Source organism: Odontomachus brunneus, unplaced genomic scaffold, assembly GCF_010583005.1.
Source record: "Odontomachus brunneus isolate Ranch 3 - 2012 unplaced genomic scaffold, Obru_v1 Obru_scaffold_066, whole genome shotgun sequence".
Lineage (NCBI taxonomy): Eukaryota > Metazoa > Arthropoda > Insecta > Hymenoptera > Formicidae > Odontomachus > Odontomachus brunneus.
In genome coordinates this window covers 982,735-1,003,080 of record NW_022639516.1, presented here as the reverse complement: position 1 = coordinate 1,003,080, position 20,346 = coordinate 982,735, and the positions used below count along the sequence as shown (strand labels likewise).

Here is a 20,346-nt window from a genome sequence, read left to right as displayed (position 1 = left end):
GAAAGTTCTCCGTCGAATTTCATTTTGCCAAATGCGAGTGGATTTTCTCTCGCGGATTCTCTTTTCTCAACGAGAATCATGCAAGAGTTCGGCGGGAGTTTTCGGAGCCATTTCGGCTTGTCTTCTCTCTTCTTCGCACCTGGCGACTTCGGGGGCCTTCACGGTTATCAGGGGCCACTCGCACCCCTCGTTCTGGGGCAGAAACCGACACGTGGACGAGAACCGACTTGTTACGCAGCCGGGGAGGGACAGGTAAGAAGCAAGCGGACGTACAGGAGCAAGGACGTCTTTGACGTAAGCCAGATCTCTTCCCCCTCGATGAAGATGAGGGAAAGACGAGGAGGGAGCCGAACCTGAAAAGAATCATTGTGCTCGGTCATTTTCCCAGGACTTCCCTGGGCAAAAGGTCCCCCTCCCTTTCTGTCTACCTCTACGTGCACCGAAGGGTCCGACGAGGTTGGGTATATAAGGGCCCGCTCGGCTTCCAGTGACACAGAACATCACAGTCAACACTGAGAAGAAGACGTCTCGGCTTCTTCGACCGATCGACCGTACTGGTCACGGTCGAGGAAGACCCGAAGAGGAGGCTAGAGGACGAAGCCGAAGAGGAAGTGAGCCGCAGTTATCTAATCAGCGATCGTCATTATTTTCTGTCGCAGATCCGGTCGGAGCGCACGTCAACAGTCACGATGGTGAGTATAGTTTCGGTTTTGTCCTGGCTAGAACGTGATCTTGGTGCTTCGATAGACTACGCTAAAAGAGTCGCCCGAAATCGTCCTTTCGTCTACGCGGATCTTCGATATTCTGCCTCGTGAAACCGGAAATTCGCACCCTCAGCTGCTGACTAATAATCGAGTCGATCGTGCGCGAGAAATTAAACGAATTACACTTTACCAAGAGAGAAAATAAGACAAAGCAAACGTCAGTTTTCAATCTTTATTGTTGGTAATACAGGGTAAATGAAAAAATTTGGGTATATCTCGTTTCTCATATCATATCGAATACACGAATTAGAGCTTTGTACCGTGTAATTGGAATAACAATTCTGTATTAACGCGCAAAATCTATATTATCCTGTTCTTCCAGTACAACTAATATATAGAGAATTAAACATGTATATATATCTACAGACTTCGCAAAATTTCTCAAACAAACAAACAAATAAATGTCCCGATATCTTCAAGAGGGAGGATTCCGAAAAATCGAGTTCTTCGATTCGCTTAGTTTTTCGCGCACGAAAGTCGATTATGCGATACGGTTTAATGAAATGAGGACGCTCGTGTAATGACATAATTCAATATCACGATGCATTTCGGAAATTTATTATAAAATCTTAAATTAAATCTCAAAAGGCATGCAGCGTGTTTATCGACTTCAGTTTAATCAGCACAGGTTCGAAGGAGCGGTTCGACGTTACGTATCTTAACGACGTTCTGATTTCATTAAATATTAGCGTACGTGAAAATTTTCGAACGGGCAGAAAATCATTATGTTGCTGGAATCGATAAACAGATGGGAAAAATTGCCACGATGCATCGAAATATATCTGCAGAGTAATCGCGCGACGAGAGTCGAGATCGAGATCGTTCGCGAGACAGAATAGCGTGAATCTACGATCGAAATTCCGAGTTACGCGCGAATTGATATTATTAGGACCTACTCTATCCAGGCACTAATATCCTACCAAAATGTGATTTGAAATTGGTTCGTCTCTCCTTTCCGTCGTTGTGCTCGCAAATTCTGTCGCTTTTATCTCGTCTGCCTCGTGCCTGGTCCAATTCTGTTCTGCGTGTACGTAGTAAATCCTGCAAAATCTCCAGCTGTCCCTGTCATTGTCGGTTGAAAAATGGGCGCAATCCTTGGTCTGCTTATTTTGTTCTACAACGTGTTCTATCATTGCTCGTGCGTGAAGACGTTATATTACTCTGAATGGTATGACATACCGCGAGAAAATGTTTCACGAAATCTTCATGTCAGTAGATCACCAACAATACGGTAGATTGATCCAAATTTTCGAGCGTCGCGAGTTGTCTGCGAAACATGATTCGGCCGCGTACCACAATCATTTGGATAATCTTCGTTTTCAGATCGTTGTTAGATCGTAGTGGTGACGCTAACACAATTTCAGCTTCTCACTGTACCTGTAGATTTTCAGAACGTTTTCTTTTGCTGCTGTTATATGTACCTCCGTAAGAGGTACACTTACGAAAAAGAGCTGCAAGTTTCAATATCGATCGTAGACCCCCGCGCAGTTCGATGTACAGATCCGCCAGTGTAGTTAGTCTCTCTCTCTCTCTGTGAACTAACAAACGCATGAATACATCGTGTGTGTGCATAATTTACTTTCGATAGTTTAGACGCTGCTCTGTACCGACTCGACTCAACCTGACCTTGCATTTCCATCTGCTTAATAAACATGCATGCCTAGATATTTCGCACCTAGTGACAAGCATACATTTTACGTACCGCGCACCTAGAATTGTCCGTACGTCACACTGTTCGCATTGTATGTAAGATAATAGATAGACAAATGCGCAATTCTTCTCACGGAAAACAGTAACTTTGTAAGATAGCATTTTGAACGTAAATCAATAGCGGACGTAAGTAAAAGATTTAAGCAGGTGAAATATCATCTTTACATCTCAGTTCCCCAAACATGACATAGACGAAGTTGATATCGACATATGTACGTCCTGATGTAATTGCAACGCGTGTTACCCGTTTTATCTCGTTGTTAATTGGCCATTCTGTTATATACTGAATTAAATTTTTATTTAATCGCGAGATGAAAGTTGAATGTGCTTTTCCGCAACAGTTTAATGAGGATTAATAAGAAATTAATCGCGACTGTTATCTGATCCAAGTTTGAGATGAGTCAATGCAGTGCTGTTTTAATAAGAAATAGAACACATAAAATAGATTCGTTGAGAAGCAATAACAATTTTCGAATACAGTTTGGACGAATTACTCTAGAGAAATTGGTATGCCTGTAATATAGAATTTGTCTAATAATCACAAGAATATTTATAACGGAAATTTAGTGTTCTATAAGTCGATTCATAAAAAATAGAGCAATATAATAGTACATTCTTCGAGTTCAATTGTTGCCTACGATTTCTCAACGCTGTTATTAATGACATGCTTATACTTCGTATAACCAACATAACATCCAAATAATCGATATTACAGTTTATAAAGAAAATAGTTTACTGATTGACACTTCACAATCTCGACTTTCAAATCAGGAAATTTTCATGATAGAAACAAGTTGTACAAAAATAAGATCGGATTTAAATACACGTCTTATTGTTCGCGCAAAATCACTGGCTTAATATGAATACTTATATTATCGAATTAACGAATTCCAATATTTTCAAATATATACGGTTTTGGTTTCAATATTCGGAATGTAATAGAAAGGACTTTTGTAAATCTAAATCGGTTTATCTGACCAAATAATAAGATAGAGAACAATTAAAAATTAGTTCATAATTTATCATTATATCAGAAAAAACAATTGGTATATATCAGCGGGATTTCACGTATCATATTTTGGCACAACAAATTAATTTTCTTGTGAAATATATAGAGAGTACGCGTTACTCGTGTAGCGAAAAGAGTGAACAGTTCTGATCTAAATTTTATTTAGATTATACAATTATATATAAAATTAGATAGATTTGTAGAATTATCCAAATATACAATGGGCATTCAAATATTTTTTAATTATAAACATTCAATATACGTATATATATAATGTGTCACGCAAATGTAAATTTTACCGCAACTAAATTTTTATCTCTGGTGTGTCACAAATATTTTATGGTTCATAATTTTATTCGGCACTATACGTACTGATTTACTTTCTCACGATCCAAGAAACAATAATAATGCAAACTTTCGATATACAAAAACATTTTCAATATAAAAAGAAGAGAAAAATATGTAGTTCTAGTCTTAATAAAAAAGTTCTTACGTTGATACAATATTTTTTGCAAGTAGTAAGATTTGTGCTCGACATAGAAGTTCTACAACAAAAATGATAAAAAACAGATTTTTAACATTTGACTCGTTAACAGATCTGATTATCTAAACGATGTTTCAGTATATTATTTGAAAGATTAATTAAACGAATAAATAAATCCTGTATAAACTTGGCGAATTTTGATAATAGTAAAATTGATTTATTGCCTGACAACCTTGAATCATTACAACACAGAACGCGACTATTCTTTTATGTACAAGAATATATATAATTATGTTTTGCAAAGACCATATTCCGCTATAAAATTTGCAACAAAGCTTTTAACATTAATTTTTAGTACAGTAGTCCTAAATTCTATCAATTTTAACAAAACTAAAACTATTTGATACATATTAGTATCTGAAAATTATATATACCTTGATTCAGATTGCAATAAATAATTAAGAATTCTATGTCGAAATATTGTAAAGAAAAATTATATTAGTATTTTATATGTATTTCAGAATAGAAAGAAAGAAAATGAGTGAGAGAATGTGTGAGTGAATGAGAGACAGGGAGAGAAAGCTGCTTCACTTGAGTATTTCATCAAGAAAATGTGAAGAGCATCAGTTTCCTGTTTATCGTACTTATACCGAAAGTAAAGGCATGCCGGTCATATCAGCACACGAAACTCGCATAAACACTGCATTGATTCGGTCGCCTAACACATTTATAAACAAAATCGGTCTTTTAAATACGATTCCATGCATAATCAAAAGCATTTACTTTTCACACTTTGTTGAGAGAATACGTGCGCAACATAGTATCATTCTTTATTCAATACATATCATATTCAACCAATTAAATTTGGAGATAAATTCTAACAAAGAAATTTGCCTGTCAAGCAAAGCACCTATCACGGCGAACAAAAAAAAAAATAAACTGTGTTTTCGGTTTGAAAATTTACCGTACTCTCTATAACAGTAAAAACTATCTGTTGCCATATCAAAATAATATACACTTTTCCTAAATTCGTTACGATACTTTTCTGAAATAGGTTATAGTGTGAAAAAATATACATATAAAAGTATAAATAGTTTTTTGAAATAGACACAAATTGATCCACTTTTCACAGAGTCTGTCATTGAATAAATTACTTGAATTTACTTTTCCTTGTTGAATCAATATTACAAATTACTTCATAAATTCTATTTTCTTTATTCTCTCTTAAACTGTTATCGCACCATAACAATTTGTGAATCGTATTCCAATTAACAGCTAGTAACATTTCCTTGAGAAAAATGGTGTAATCATATGTTGTATCTAAAACGACGTAAGCTTAGAACAAAACAATTATGCAACAAGTAATCCAATAATGATCATAACATTCCATAGATAGCTTTTTGGCTGTACGAAATTGGTATTCAAATAGTAAAGATTGTTTTAAATGAGAGAAGAAACAGAAAAATCTTGAATACCGTTAATATCTCCAGCTGCATTTATAAAGAAAAAAAAAAGTTCCTTGAAGCTTTTTATTCTTATATGGCAGTACCTTGGAATTGATTTACTCTGTCGGAAAATTATCAAAAGAAAAGAAGAAGATCGAGGAAAAGAAAGAAATAAATGAGAAAGACAGATATAAAAAAGAAATTATAAAAAAAGCTGAACGAAACGGAACTGAATTTATACGCATACATGTTTATGAAAAACTAATTTTTATAATATCAAAAGACATATTAACTATACATTAAAGACATATTAATTATACGCAGCAGTAGAAATTAATTATTCGACAGTTTCCTCTCGTATCTGATGATGCCATATAAAATTGTGCTATTGGATAGAAGAAATTCTACTATTCTCTTTTCAAAATCTGCCTCAACGTGCCAATACACAAATTAGAATTAATCATCAGAAGTGCGCTATCTAGATGGACTCAAGATTAATTTTGAAATTTCCTACATATTACCTACTGAACTTCACAATGTTTTTCCAAATAAATGATATCGGTTCTGAAGTTTTTTCAAGTACAAATTACTTTTATCGTCTAAATTTTGACTGTTTATGACGAAGAAAATATGTCAGACGTACAGAAATTGCGATCAATCCGGAAGACATTATTTTCCAGATTAAGTATACCAAGAAGACGATACTGCATGAATTCACTACACAGTTTGATGCGAGTGACAAAATCAATAAATAAGTGAATCTGACCGTCGCAGTTTCATAGTTTATCGAGCTAGAACTCAAAACGATACTCAAGATAATTTTTTACGGTCAGCACGGCTAATTGATAAGAATCTCCAATTAGTCGTTGCATTCTACGTAACTAACGATCTCAGAAACGTAAACATCACGTACTCGATCACGATCGTTAGCGGAAGTAAAGATTCGGATATCAAAACGCAAAGCAGACCGAACTCTGGCAACAAAGAGCCACGGTTTTAGCATTGTCGACCTTCGGGATTTCAGTGAGCCACAATAAGAATCTCGGCTTAAGCTCAGCAGGCACCTCGTTCATTCTCTCCCATACATCTATACATACGCAAATATACTCGTCAATCCCTTGTTCCTTTTTCGTATTTGGTGATCTATGCGTTCCCAGAGAGAAGAAGCTGAAGGGACCAACTAACCAACCAACCAACCAACCAACCAACCTATTGGCCATTCAGACTCAAGTCCCATGGTTCAGCATTTTTGCACTAGCGGCTCAATAGCACGACTTTTTTGTCTTCTCTTGTGGCCACGCTTCTCCTTTACGATTCACGCTTTGCCCTCTTTGCTCTCCGGTCTTTCCGGGGTCGGTTGTTCTGCTGCATATACATAGAGAACCGAAGCTTTCATTCTGGCCTCTGTACCTCCCAGCCGCACTTTCTGCATTTTCGCGTTCTTCTTTTTCTTTCTTTTCAAAGCGCGAGCATAATTGACCCATTTTGATGTATTGTCGACGAGTCACGTGGAACTATGCGTTTTCACTCAGATCGCAGGCTACCAGCTGCTCCATATTATTGCAACGTATTATCGTGGAATGATCCTGGTACGCGATATAAAAAAAGTATCGCTAATGAAGTTAAGAATTTCTCCGTGCAAAATTGGTATACGAATGGTACGCGCGATTTGTAGTATAACTTTTCATCAGAAAAAACAGCACGTCATAAGAAATAGGTTATAAGAAATAGGTAGAGTTCGCGTGCATTACGATGTTTCTCACTGTTTCCGTAAAAATTTTGGATCCGACATAGATATACAGTACTTTTTTCAAGTTATTATCTACGTATTTACGTAATAAGAATCTAATTGCTGACTATTTAATTGTTTCAGTTTTGTTTACTTACCAATTAATTGCTCGTGAATACGTATATAACCTCACTGAAAAATATTCTCCACGTGCATATTAAATGGGTCAAAATTCCATGATAATTAAAACTGATAATATAGTAAGTGCAAAAAGATATAACTTTTCAGCGATATTTAAGAACGCGGAAGATCTTCGTGACTATGACGGCAATGTTGTCAAACCTTCAGATGAACCGATAATGAAGTTGAATAAGCCATGTGTCATGTATTAGTTTTTTACATTTATGCATCTATCTGGAAATAAGAACAAATTTTATCGTATATTGATTGATGAAAAAACAAGTGAAATAACTAAAAATGATTAATTCTTATTGGATGCTGGAGGCACACACACATATAGTGATATCTTACTAGCTGAAATATAAACATTTAAAAGTACTGAAGAATATAATTCTGTTTACGAGAATACAGAGATGAAGAACAAATGCTGAGTTATGCGTTTTTGCAATTGCGAAAGTGCTTATAAAATACCATTTTTTCAGAGTGATTGAAATGTGTGTTCATAACTTTTAACGACAAGCTGCAAAATTGATGTCATAAATGTAACATCACGGACAGCATAACAATAATCATAATTGCCCATTTTCATGAAAATATTAAGTGTTCCGGTTAGTTTTGTAGAGTTCATTATAGATGACTGTATCTACAAATTTATTAGAAATATTTTTAAAGTTGGTATGTTATTTCAAAGCTTGGACATTTCTACAAATAATTTGACAGATGTCGTGTGCAGATGTCGTAAACATAACCACATTTTTTAATGCGATTGAAAATAGAACGTGATAAAACGCATTTTCGTCATTTATTACTTTATTGCTTTGATTCGAAGAAAATGGCTGCCGTAGTTCACCTCAGAAATTTATTCTAAGTCTGCTCCATCAGTTAAAACATAGTGTAACATGAGTACTCTATTTTCGACGATTCAAAAGTGGTGATTTTGATTTGAAAGACAAAGAACATTCAGGTCAACTAAAAAGTTTGAATATCCATTAAGGAAATAATGTTTTGTTGTGTATTTGTGGGATATGAAAGCCGATACAAAAGTCATGTATTATGAGTTGTTGAAACCGAATCAAATAGTCACTGCTGAGCGTTATCAACAACAATTAAAAGTCAATATAAATCGTGCCTTGAACCAGAAACGTTCAGTAATAGCTCAAGAAAACATAAAGTGATTTTGTTGCACGACGATGCTCGACTACACATTGCAAAAGTATTGATTAAAGATACGTTATCGGCACTTCAATTGGAAGTCTTACCATACGTCGCGTATTTATCAAACTATGCTTCTTCAGATTAGCATTTCTTTCGATTGAAGCAGTACGGCCTTGCTAACCAGTACTTCAAAATATATGAAGAAATAAACAAATGGCTCGATAGATAGATTGTTTTGAAGGATAAATATTTTTTTATTGCGAAATTCACTTATCGCCAGAAAAGCGGGAAAAAGTTTTAGCTAGCGATGAAAAATATCTTGAATAAAATATAATTTAACGTCTTTCTCAAATAAACGTGCTTTTTTGCGAAAACATTTCTCAAAACTAACCAGAACATCTAAGTTCTTTTTGTGGAAACATACAATACTTTGAAAAATCTACTGAATAATTGTACATTGTCGAAAAAATATAACATGAGAAAATACGTATTGTATAAAATATTTTTAAGGATCTAATTGTTAATATGCATTTCTGCACAATAACAAAGTACAGTTTAGACTGACTGATGAAAAGCCGTAATAAAAAATATAGTGAGAAATAGTGAGACATAGTGAGATTTCTAGTTGAAATCAATTTTCCTAGAACTAAAAGAATTTCCCTCATTCAATTCATACAGAAATATATAGTAATAATAATTGTATTAAAAAATAATGGTAATTAAAAATAACAACAAACAAATATTCAAGCGAAGAAATATATGAAATTCAAAAGTTGTTCGTAATATCTCGAAAATTTAAGATACTATATTTAATTAAAAAACTATATGATATATGATATACATAATATTTATGAAGTGTCTTGAACATAAAACATAACGATAGAAAAATAGTAAGAAGCTTTAAACGCAAGTAGTTCTTCAAGATGAAAGGCTATTTCTTGTAAAATCTGAGTAATTTTATTAATATTACTTCTGTTGCAGTAAAACTTAGAAGAGAAAAAAAATCAGAAATCAGGAAGCTAAACATTAAAGTATATTTTTTTAATAATTACATATAAAAACATAAAAATAAATTGGAATATTGTATTACAATACTAAAATTGAGTAAGTTCTATAAAAAAATGTTTCAGATAAAAGTTGTAGAATTTAAAAAGTTCTACTTACTGATTTTATTAGTTTGATCGTGAATGGTGAATTTTTTTATAATAAAATCCCTTATTTTTTATTATATATTCTTACAACTCTTCTTGAGATCTTTTCAAAATTATTTTTTTGGGTTGTTTCAAAGTTATCGAGTCGTTTTGAAGTTATCTTACCATTTTATGATAAAATGTCCAGCCAACAAAAGCAAGGTCGGTTGATCTAAATAAGAATAGTTGATCTAAACAATGAAGCCAAGATTAGTGGTTGATTCATCTGGCCAAAAAGTTAAAATTGGAAGATAATCCAGACAATGAAAACAAGATCGTAGTAATTATGAGGATAACAGAATAAAAATTAATTCTTGATCAGGATGTGATAATTAGCCTAATAAACATATTTTCCTGATGTTGAAGTATCATAGTAATTATTCAAATTGCTTACAAAGACATGATATTTCTGAAGTAATCATTTGGAATAAATACGTAGTTTCTTCAAGGACTCAACAGCGAAGATCATCCAGATTTCGTATCGTTTTATAGACTCTACTTTATAGATAACTATATAGAAAGTAATCAAACGGCAATAAATCAGACGATCGAGATGGCTATTCGATTCTTTTTCTTCTGTCTATCTATTGATTAGAAAGAACTATGTTCAAATAATTACGAGTGTTTCTACTAAAATACGGTCTTCCATTCTACTGGAATAATGTCCACTCAAAGTTCTCACCTACAATCGCAATTATTGCCGGAAGTATTTGATTTCTCAGCATATCTTTATACTTTGTTGCTGTCAAATTGTCATCAGTGAAAAATGGACCATTTAAAACATTATTTAAAACACCTGCTCAAACATTCAATTCTTTTGGATATTGTGTGTGTGCCTCTAATATCCGATGAGAATTAATATCAAACTAGAATCTATAAGTATTTGTAAACGTCTATAGTATTTGTTAACGTGATGTTGGTCAAAGTAATCTAAAAACGACGTGACGTGAGTGATATCTCCACTTGTTTCATCTTGAGTAAAGTTGCAGTCATCAACATCATAATAATATAATATAAAAATGTCGATAACTTCAAAACAGCTGACTCAAAACGGTTAAAAGTATTTTGAAAAGATTTTACGAAGGACTATAAAAATATCTAATAAAAAATAGGGAGTTCCATTAAAACAAATTTAGATGACCTTGCGCTAACTTTGACGACGCCACCCAAGATCAAAATAATACAATCAGTAAATAGATATTTTTAAATTTTATAACTCTCTTTTATTTGAAACATTTTTTTTAAACTTGTATTTTTTGAGATATTCTGGGGCCTCAACTTTTTTTATATATCCTGTACAGAATAGAAAATGTGTATTTATATATATAATCAAGAATATTATACGTACATATAGCCAAAGGGATTTAAAACGCCGCAAAATTGAATAAATTTAACATTTCATCCGAACTCTCTTCAGTGTCACGATAAACGGTAAAAACTTACAGTGAGACATTGTGAATTATCCTGATTTAAACATAAAACACGTTTGCCGTACAAAAATACTCTTTGTCCAATATAGGCGTTGAATTGAAGATAGTTATCGTTGTAACATTATTGCAATCCCATACGTTCATGCCAATTATAAATGACTGAAATTTTAGCTTAAGAAGAAATCGTCGGGAAACAAATATACGCATATACGAAATGGTAAACCAATTCCGTTATATGGTGAGAAACAAAAAGTATTCTACGTTTATCCGCAAGAAAAATTATGCATTTTTGTGTAAACGCACGGAAATCCGAAAACCAACATTTGTATATCATGTGTGCGTACTTCGAATGACTCGTGCTACCTCCAAAGATTAGAAGAGATTATTTAACGGAGTTGTGTTAAAAAAGAGCACCTGGTAGATTCGTAGATTAGATTAGTTTCATCGTTGGAAACACGAACAACCGGCCCTTAGTGTGTCTTTTCGTAGCTAACGCTCACACCCTTCCAGGTCTCACTACTTGGACGACCCAGGGCAACGAGGCAGCAGCAATCCAAGAACAATGGAGGCATCAATCAGTCGATGGGATGGCACAGGAGGTTGAAAATCAACGGGTGCAGCCGGAGTCCACCGTCAAGCGGAAGCCAAACTATCCTACCTGAGGAATCGAAACAAGGACTGAGAAACGGATCGAAGAACGACAAAAGAAGTATCTTCACGGCGATCTCGTTCCTGGATGATCGTGATGGATCATCGGCGACCAGGAGCGATGATCGCACGACCCTTCTACTTCATTCTACACTCAATTTATCGAGTTACTTGTAGAATTTCGCATCTGTCATGTTTTATCGCACTTATGAGATTCGTTGAATTTATGGCAATTATCATTGCGACATTTGTTGGATTTATCAAAGTTATCGCGTTCGTGTTTTACACAAGAAGAGAAAACAGGCTTTTAAATGTTTACCAGACAAACTGAGATCGTAGCGATGATTTTTATTCTGTACATTGGCGAGAGCATTTTCGAGGCATTATCGAGGCACTTCTGGAGCATATAAGGCTGCGAGCTTCAACTACTTTTTGAGAATCTTTCTGACCTCGACTTCAAGATCGAAGCAGTACCATTCTGACGGAACGAATTATTTCCTGTCTTCTGAGAATTCATTCGACGCTTCACGGACAGACGTCGAATATCAATTATCGATCGCTGGATTTTCTGTAACGTGATATTCACAGCATTTGAAAAAAAAACAAGAAATTTCATGGCGGGTGAGAGCTGCATCCGTTATACTTACCAGACCGAAACAAACGAGATTTCGCAGCATCGAAACCGAACATTCTCAACGCAACGTCGAAATCGTCAAGAGCGGTAACTCCTGGAACACACTCCTGAAATAACTCTGGAAACGCTACTTCTTTACCACGTTACTCTAATAATTGACCAAAGACTTCTATACAATAACGCTATAGGAAAACAGGAATTTCTCGAGTTTGTTGAAGAAGATCATCGGAATACCACGAAATCATCATCGTAATACCACGTAACGCGTGTATGACGCGACCTCCCTCAAGATTACGCAGTCATTTCGCAGAGAGAAAGAAAGAGAGAGAGAAAATCATTAGCACGTGAATTATAGCATTGGCACATATTTCGTACACGTTCCGCAGTGCGAACAATTAGAGTCTGAATCCTACCTCGCTCGAAATTGGATCGAAAAGGACGAAACGTCTCCCCTCGGAAAGATCACGGCAAGGGATTGAAACGGGTCCTCTGATCTCTTGAGCTCGATCACTCCCTCTCCTCCCTCTCCTTTTGAGTCTGTACCGTCACAAATGCAACTGCCTTCGCAGATGGAATAATTTTGCAAGATACTCTCGAACGACCGCGAAAGCACGCGGTTTTCAGCACTTTATTACTGATTTACAGAAAGCTCTATCATCGTTTCCCGAGAGGAATCATCTTTCGTTATACTTCCCGGTCACATTTGATGCGCTGCGATGTCACAACGACCAAAGAAGCATACACGGCTCCAAATCTGTTTACGAGGACTCCCTCGTAATGACTTGACGAAAGCACGGTAATTTCACGTTGAAACAGCATTTCCTCTGGAGCATCCTGATTATTTTGCGATCCAAACACGACGATTGTTCGACACGCTCGTCAACGGCATCAAGTAAGGCATACAATTATGGCATCAGAGCTATTAAAAACGCAAAGACGAAAAGCACAAACAGTATTATGCAGGCAAAACAGTTCCGCACGAACTTGAACTGCAGCAAAAGCAAGAAAAAAAAAGAACGGATCTAATTTGACTGGAAATTCAACCTGGCGAGACACAATTGAAGGCTCTCGATCGGAATTTGTTAGTTATACTTCGGATCGACGAGTTAGCACACCGTCAACTCTTGTGGTAATAATTATAAACAAATAATAATTTCGCGTTGATTATTAGATGATTAAAAGAGAGCAGTAGAAACGTTTGAACGCACCGCAGAAGTAATTCATACGAATTCACGAATCGACAGAAATTTAAACACACACAAAGATCGATACTCAAAACGGACGTCGTGCCGACATCATTATGCTCGATTCTAATTCGTGATGCTCGTTATTACACTTTACATTGAGCAAAACAGTACACGCGGAGTCCTTTTTGGTCCAATGCAAGTTCGAAATTAACGACTGAACATCAAATTTAAGAAATAAACTTTCGCCAGATCGAAAGCACATAACGATAATTCTCTTCAAGCACATGCGGCTCTGCAGCGGCATAAACAAGCTTCTCGATACGAAATCACGATCCACGAGCAAAACACCGCTGCATGAACACAAAAAGACATTAGAGACAAAACGCCGGGAGGCAAAAATAACTCAAGTGAAACGAAAATCTCTTATTACTTACTTACTCGAGACAAACTTTCTCGAATACGATTTTATGCTAAACTGTTCAAGGCTACAAATTAGACGTCAATCGTACGAAGATTCTAAATCCATACGAAGAACAGAAATTATCAAAAGTATCATGCTGGATGACTCGGATTATGAATCTCAGGACAAAAATCACTATTGCGGATTTATCCGACTGTGCAAGAATCCTCAACGAGCTGAAACAGAAAAGCTTCATCTAACCGACAGTAAACAATGTAATTGTTATTATTGATTTTTTCCTTATTTAGCAAAAGAAGAACTCTACGACGAAATGAAGAATTAAGAACGGCGAGTGACAGGTCTTTTCCCTCAAATCTGTCGAAAACACATTATCTTCCGAAGATATCACGGACCAGACACGTGGAGATAAAGCACCAAATCATCGCGAAACAACGCTTAGCTGAGTCGCCGAATCACGGACAACGGACGTCGTGGGACTATTATCAAAAAGTAATATATTTTCTTCTAATTATTTTTCTAGATTTTTAAGTTTTTAGAAAAATCGATCGACTTTATCGATAGTATTAACTAAAAAAGAAAAAAAATAAAAAAAGACGTGAGTGATTTATAACATTATTGAGGAGATAAAGTTGATTATTGCGATTATCTCATTTTTGGCACTTAACATACGACCGTTATTAAACTAAACGTAGTCAAGATATTTGATACGAATCTTATATTGTATTGTAGATTTAATTTTCTTATTATTTATTTTACTCATTTTCTTTTTTCGTTAGTTTTATTTCTTTTCGGTTTTATTTTATTGGTCTGCGTGAGATTATCGTCAATATTAAGATGTGAAGTGGTTTGTTTGCGTATACGCTCTAAACCATATACATGTGAATCATATCCGCATTTATATTTTTATCGCATTATTATTATGACTACAATGTTTAAACATCTTGAAATTCTGTCATTTTTATAATTAGAAAATATTTCCGGCAGAAAACATCGTACTTTATAAAACACATAATATAGTATTAGTAGTTATCAATATCTGTTTGACAGTTATCAATATTTGTTTACAGATTATTGACTATTAATCATGTGATTTTATATTATAGAGAGAATCTTCTCAATTTTATGTTCAGTAATTATAAAATTCTGGAATGTTTTTAAGTGTAGATTTTTGTTCGTCTGCGCTTTATAATTATTATTACGTCACTTACATTACGTCACTATATGTATACTATATTTTATTCAAATACTATATTTTGTTAAAGGATTATCATTTGCATATCAATAATTTCATGACCGACCAAGTATTAATTTTGATTTTAATTTTGTTTTTTATTTTTTTATATTTGTTTAAACTTTTTAGTTCCTTTTTTACCAAATAAAAAGAATAGAATGTGAAAATAAAAAAAAAAAGAAAAAAGAAAACATGTTGATATAAAGTATGATACGTTCTACAAAACAAGTAATATGCATCTAAAATAATCCCATATAATCTGTCAAACTGATAACGTAATATTTGAGACATATCAGTGATACGATGCAACTTTCTGTTCGATTGTTCCCAACTGTGCGGAGATGCTGGGAGGATTACAAGGAGTTTGTCTCACAAAATTGTGTTTGATTAAAAATTAATATATATATTGAAAAATATAATCACATCATTTTTGCGAGACCAACCATTCCTCTCGGGATCTGCGTATTTCATTTTATCGAATTATCACTAAAATTATCTCGTTTTTGGTTACATAGCATTAATATAATTACATAGAAATATATTCTGTGTATGAATTGAACACAAACTCGTCTGAGAAATTTGTTTATTTGCTAATTGAGTTTTTACTGCATTATAGATGTCTATCGTAGAACGTGGATTGTATGATGTGTATACGTGACATCATAAATGCCTTCACTGTGAGACTTAAGTAACATATTTGTTAGAAATATTGAAGATAATCCACTTAGCTGAGAAATTGTTCTGCTTGTTAGTAAGTAATATTTATACGAAACCATAAAAACGATACTTGGCTTGATAAGATATTTATTAATATTTTAATATATTAAGAGAGATATGAAACATATTTTTAAAAAATACACAACAGTATATCAAAAATTGCAACAATATGTAATCTTCCTGTTATTACTTTGTTTACTTTGTTTTCTTATTTCCAACAAGAAAAGAAGACTCTCAATTTATAGACTTTAGTGCAAATCGATTCTTTTTTTGATGACAATACCGTGTGATACAGTTTAAATAGTTTAAAGAAGGACATTTCGACTTGAACAATACTCCAGTATCTCTTACAAGTGTGAAACTGATGAATTTGTAAAGTCACTCGACGATAATCAAACGCAAATACAAAAACAAGTAGCACAATTCAGAATTTGCAGTAAATCGTCTCCAAGCGATTGCACGAGACGACAACAAGGATAAAAGAAGCCATTTTCTGGAAAATCCTAAGAAATTATGAGAAATAGATCTATTACGATAATCTTAAGAGTAAGCAGTGGATTATCTTTAACTATTCATGACTATATGTCATACTTGTGTCAAATAAACGAACTTGTGCTGGCGTTTATGATGTCGTATGTGAGTAGCAGTTAATGTTACAACTATATTATAGACATTTTGCACTTAGTATTTTAAAAATTTTTATGTTGATATATTCGACAAGATACATTTGGCAAAGAAGAGAATATTTCAGTGAATGAATACGTACAACTAATAAGAATGAGTGACGAACTTTATAAGATTTATCACGAAATTGATATCAATTGTAAATTTTGGCTTTCCCAATTTATAGAGAGATTGTGCTGTTTTTATTTTTTACATAAAATGTTACAATTATTATTCGTACGTGCTCTTTGTTTTTTTCGTACATGGCAGATTATCTGTTAATATATCCATTGTCAAACTTTACATTGCTGTATAAAATTTATCAAGTTAACCGATTATTATTAATTTATAGCTTATATCTTTATTCTATAAGAGAGAACATATATTATGGAAACATTAGAGGAACAGGTAATAATATGCAGGAAATAATTAATTAGTATAAGTAAAATTATATATATATATATATATATATATATATATATATATATATATACTGATTCGTAAGCACTTACTTTTATCCTCAAGCATAGTAAGCGAAACAATGTATACGACGTACGACATAAGCAACATGAATTATTTATTTCGCAAAATTATCCACTTTTAAGTATCATGATTAAAAATATCTAGGGTAGACAAATATATAACTTCGTAGTAAGAAAATCATTTATATATTAATTATCTAAATGTCTAACTTTTATTATTCAATTGTGTGAGAATTCGATATCGATATTTCTCTTCGGTACCACGTAATATAGATGATTTGTACTTTGCCCGTTATAACGATAATATTAAGCTGTCTAAAATACAATACAATTCGAACGGAAGTGTTTTAGATACATCTCGAAAAAAGAGGCACCTTACGCGTAAAGTATCCCGCAAATACTTTAATTCAGAAATAATATAAACGTATTATGCTGCTTTTGAATGCTTCTCAAATGTTGCTTATCTGCTCGGAATGTTACTGTTTTTGTTGTTCATGTTTGTGTCGAATTTTAAGCTCCTGATCATTCACTTGGATGGACGCGTCGCTAGATTATTCCGTTATTCACGTTAAATTTCTGTTTGGCATGTTATCGATCTGGATTTCCGTTGCTGTTACGCTATCGAACGTTATGTAGAAGTGATTGTTACATTTCGTTTCCTTTAACACCTGTTTGAACCTGTTTGAACCTGTTACGTTATCTTATCGCATGTTCCCTGTTGCCGAAACTTTGGATGTTCCAGTTGGACTGAAAGTTATGTTTAAAGCTGTTAAATCCTTGTTGATTGTACTGTTAATACTTTGTTTATGTTATAGATCATCATCAATCACCTACAAAACTGTTGTCAAACATCCTGTATTCGACAGTCCATCCCACTCGAATCCACAAAAGCATCCAATGTTTATTCCATTTGCTATAATGAATTTTAAACAATTGCTCCTCTCTCTCTCACTCATTCTATCTTTCACACTATCTTTCTTTGATCTTGTATGTAAATTCTATTATGACTTACTCTACGTTACATTCGTTGAATTTAAGCACCTTTAATTTCTTAAACTCACTGCACGAAAATATCTCATGTTGGAAGTTATTGAGGAAATTCAAGATTCTTATCAGAGAAAATAGTAAGAAAATTGATTTATTTCCATATATTATATGAATGTAATATTTCAACAGAAAATTACCTCTTGTGTTGTATCATGTACGTTATTTAAATTTTGAGCTTCTCTCTGAAAAGCGTAAATATTATCTAAATGTGAATTAAAATTTGCACATTATTTTTTTAATTTATGTACTTTGCACATATTCTGATTATAAAATATGTGTGCGATTTTAATGTATAAATTTCTCATTTGAGAAAAAGAGCTTTAAATAAAAGTTATTTAGTTCCAATGAACTTCTAATCTGGAGTCGTTCAAGATTTAATGTCAGAACAAGGTCATAATTCCATACCCTCTTGAAACTAAATAACTTATCTGAAACTTTTTTTCTAAAATGAGAAAGTGACTGAAATAGTTGAGGTAATACATTGAAATGGTCCATCTCTATATATCTTACAGCTATAGTTATTGTTTTAAAAAAATCATGAAGTTGAAATGTGTCCTGTATTTTACGTTAAATTCTTTCGGCAGTTGAAGTTACTAGTTTGTCTGCCTTAGACATATTATAATCGTTACTTACACGTTATTAATATCACTTTTGTTTACCCCCAACCTTATTTGTTCGCTCCTTATTATTATTGCTATTATTATTTCCTCTATTGCTATTTACTATTATATTTTATTACTACGTATTGCATTTTCAGATTGTTTTATCATTGTTGACAATGTGACGGCAGAGCGGTTAATCAAATCAATTCCAATTGGGCAATTAATAATGTTTACGCTTATTTCATTTCTGGCAGATGAAATTTATTTGTGTGACTTATATATTTGATATATATTGTAAATACAGTTCCTTTAGGCACGGTAGAAAATACGTTCCAAAAATAGCTGTATGCTTGAATTCCGAGTGAAAGTGTCTTGTAAAAATATCAAACTTATCTCTCTGCGAATGAGATATGTGTGCATGTGTGTACGTGTGTGCGCGCGTAACTTGTGACAGAAAATAAAATTAATGATTATATATCTGAACACACAGAGATATTAAAGGAGCTAAAAGCTTAGATATTTAAATCACATTCAAGAATTCTATATTTGGATGGTTAACAAGTCTTCTTATTGTAAATTAAATAATAAAATTATTAAATTAATTAAACGCAAAAACATATTACTAGTAATAGTTTGTTATTATCTGTTTGCAATATTTTTCAAAAAAAAAATTAGTTCCAGAGAAAATTCAAGTATATCACTTAAAATAAATTATTCTTTTTGCATAAAAGTTTATAACATACATTTTATTGTCAGAAATACTTGGCCAGCCAAATTACTACGATGCTTGTATAATTGTTATTGTTATTTGATTTTGTTACATCCTTGGTTGCTGTTATGCAAAATTATGTTATTGTTATGTTACCGTTGTTACATACCTCCTGAAAATCCGTATGGAAGAGTTGCCTGTTACCAATGCCCGTGTTTCTGGTTCTTGTTCTTCAAGAAACTTTGTCGGAACTGTTTTTTTGTTATTGTTTAATTGGCACCAAAAGCAAGCATATATACATTCGCCCTTTATCACCGAGTTAAAGATTTTTACTGGCGAAATACAAATCGATCGATAGTCTATAGAGGACGGTAAAGACTTAACATGATTTACGCTAGACAAATATATAATGCATTTATTGAACTTTGTTTTCATTCCGGCAGATTATTTAATATAGATTATTTATTTCATTTTAATTAATAGCGTTAAAATTACAATTAATTACAATTACAACGTAATTAAAGCTATGTAATTATTATTAGTTAATTTGCGAAATTTATCGCATTTTGGTTTCACCGCAGTGCCTTACCTGATAGATCTTAATGTACGTATATGTTAATATACATTAGAATATTATTACTACTGCCATAAAATAATATGTTAAAAATAATCTAACAGTTAAGAATATGTATTTTTTCGCATGTGAGGAGTACACTAACGTGTGTTGTGCTATCATAACATATGTGTAAAAGAACAGACAGGGAATATGTATAAGCATTTTTAATGAATAAATTCTGTTTATAATATACAAAATGTGTAAGTGATTATCTATATTATTATTATATACCTTTTCCTTCTACCGTATATATTTGCAAATAAAACTTGTAGTATTACTTATTATGTGATTCA

The 20,346-nt window shown here is 33.3% G+C and overlaps 1 long non-coding RNA gene across 1 annotated transcript; it reads left to right on the top strand.

Annotated features, from left to right (window-relative positions):
• The first annotated feature begins 483 nt into the window (after positions 1-483).
• On the top strand, positions 484-20,245 carry LOC116846663. The gene is made up of 2 exons (XR_004378548.1): positions 484-692; positions 11,607-20,245. It is a non-coding gene; the product is annotated as an uncharacterized LOC116846663 (long non-coding RNA).
• Positions 20,246-20,346: the final 101 nt, after the last annotated feature.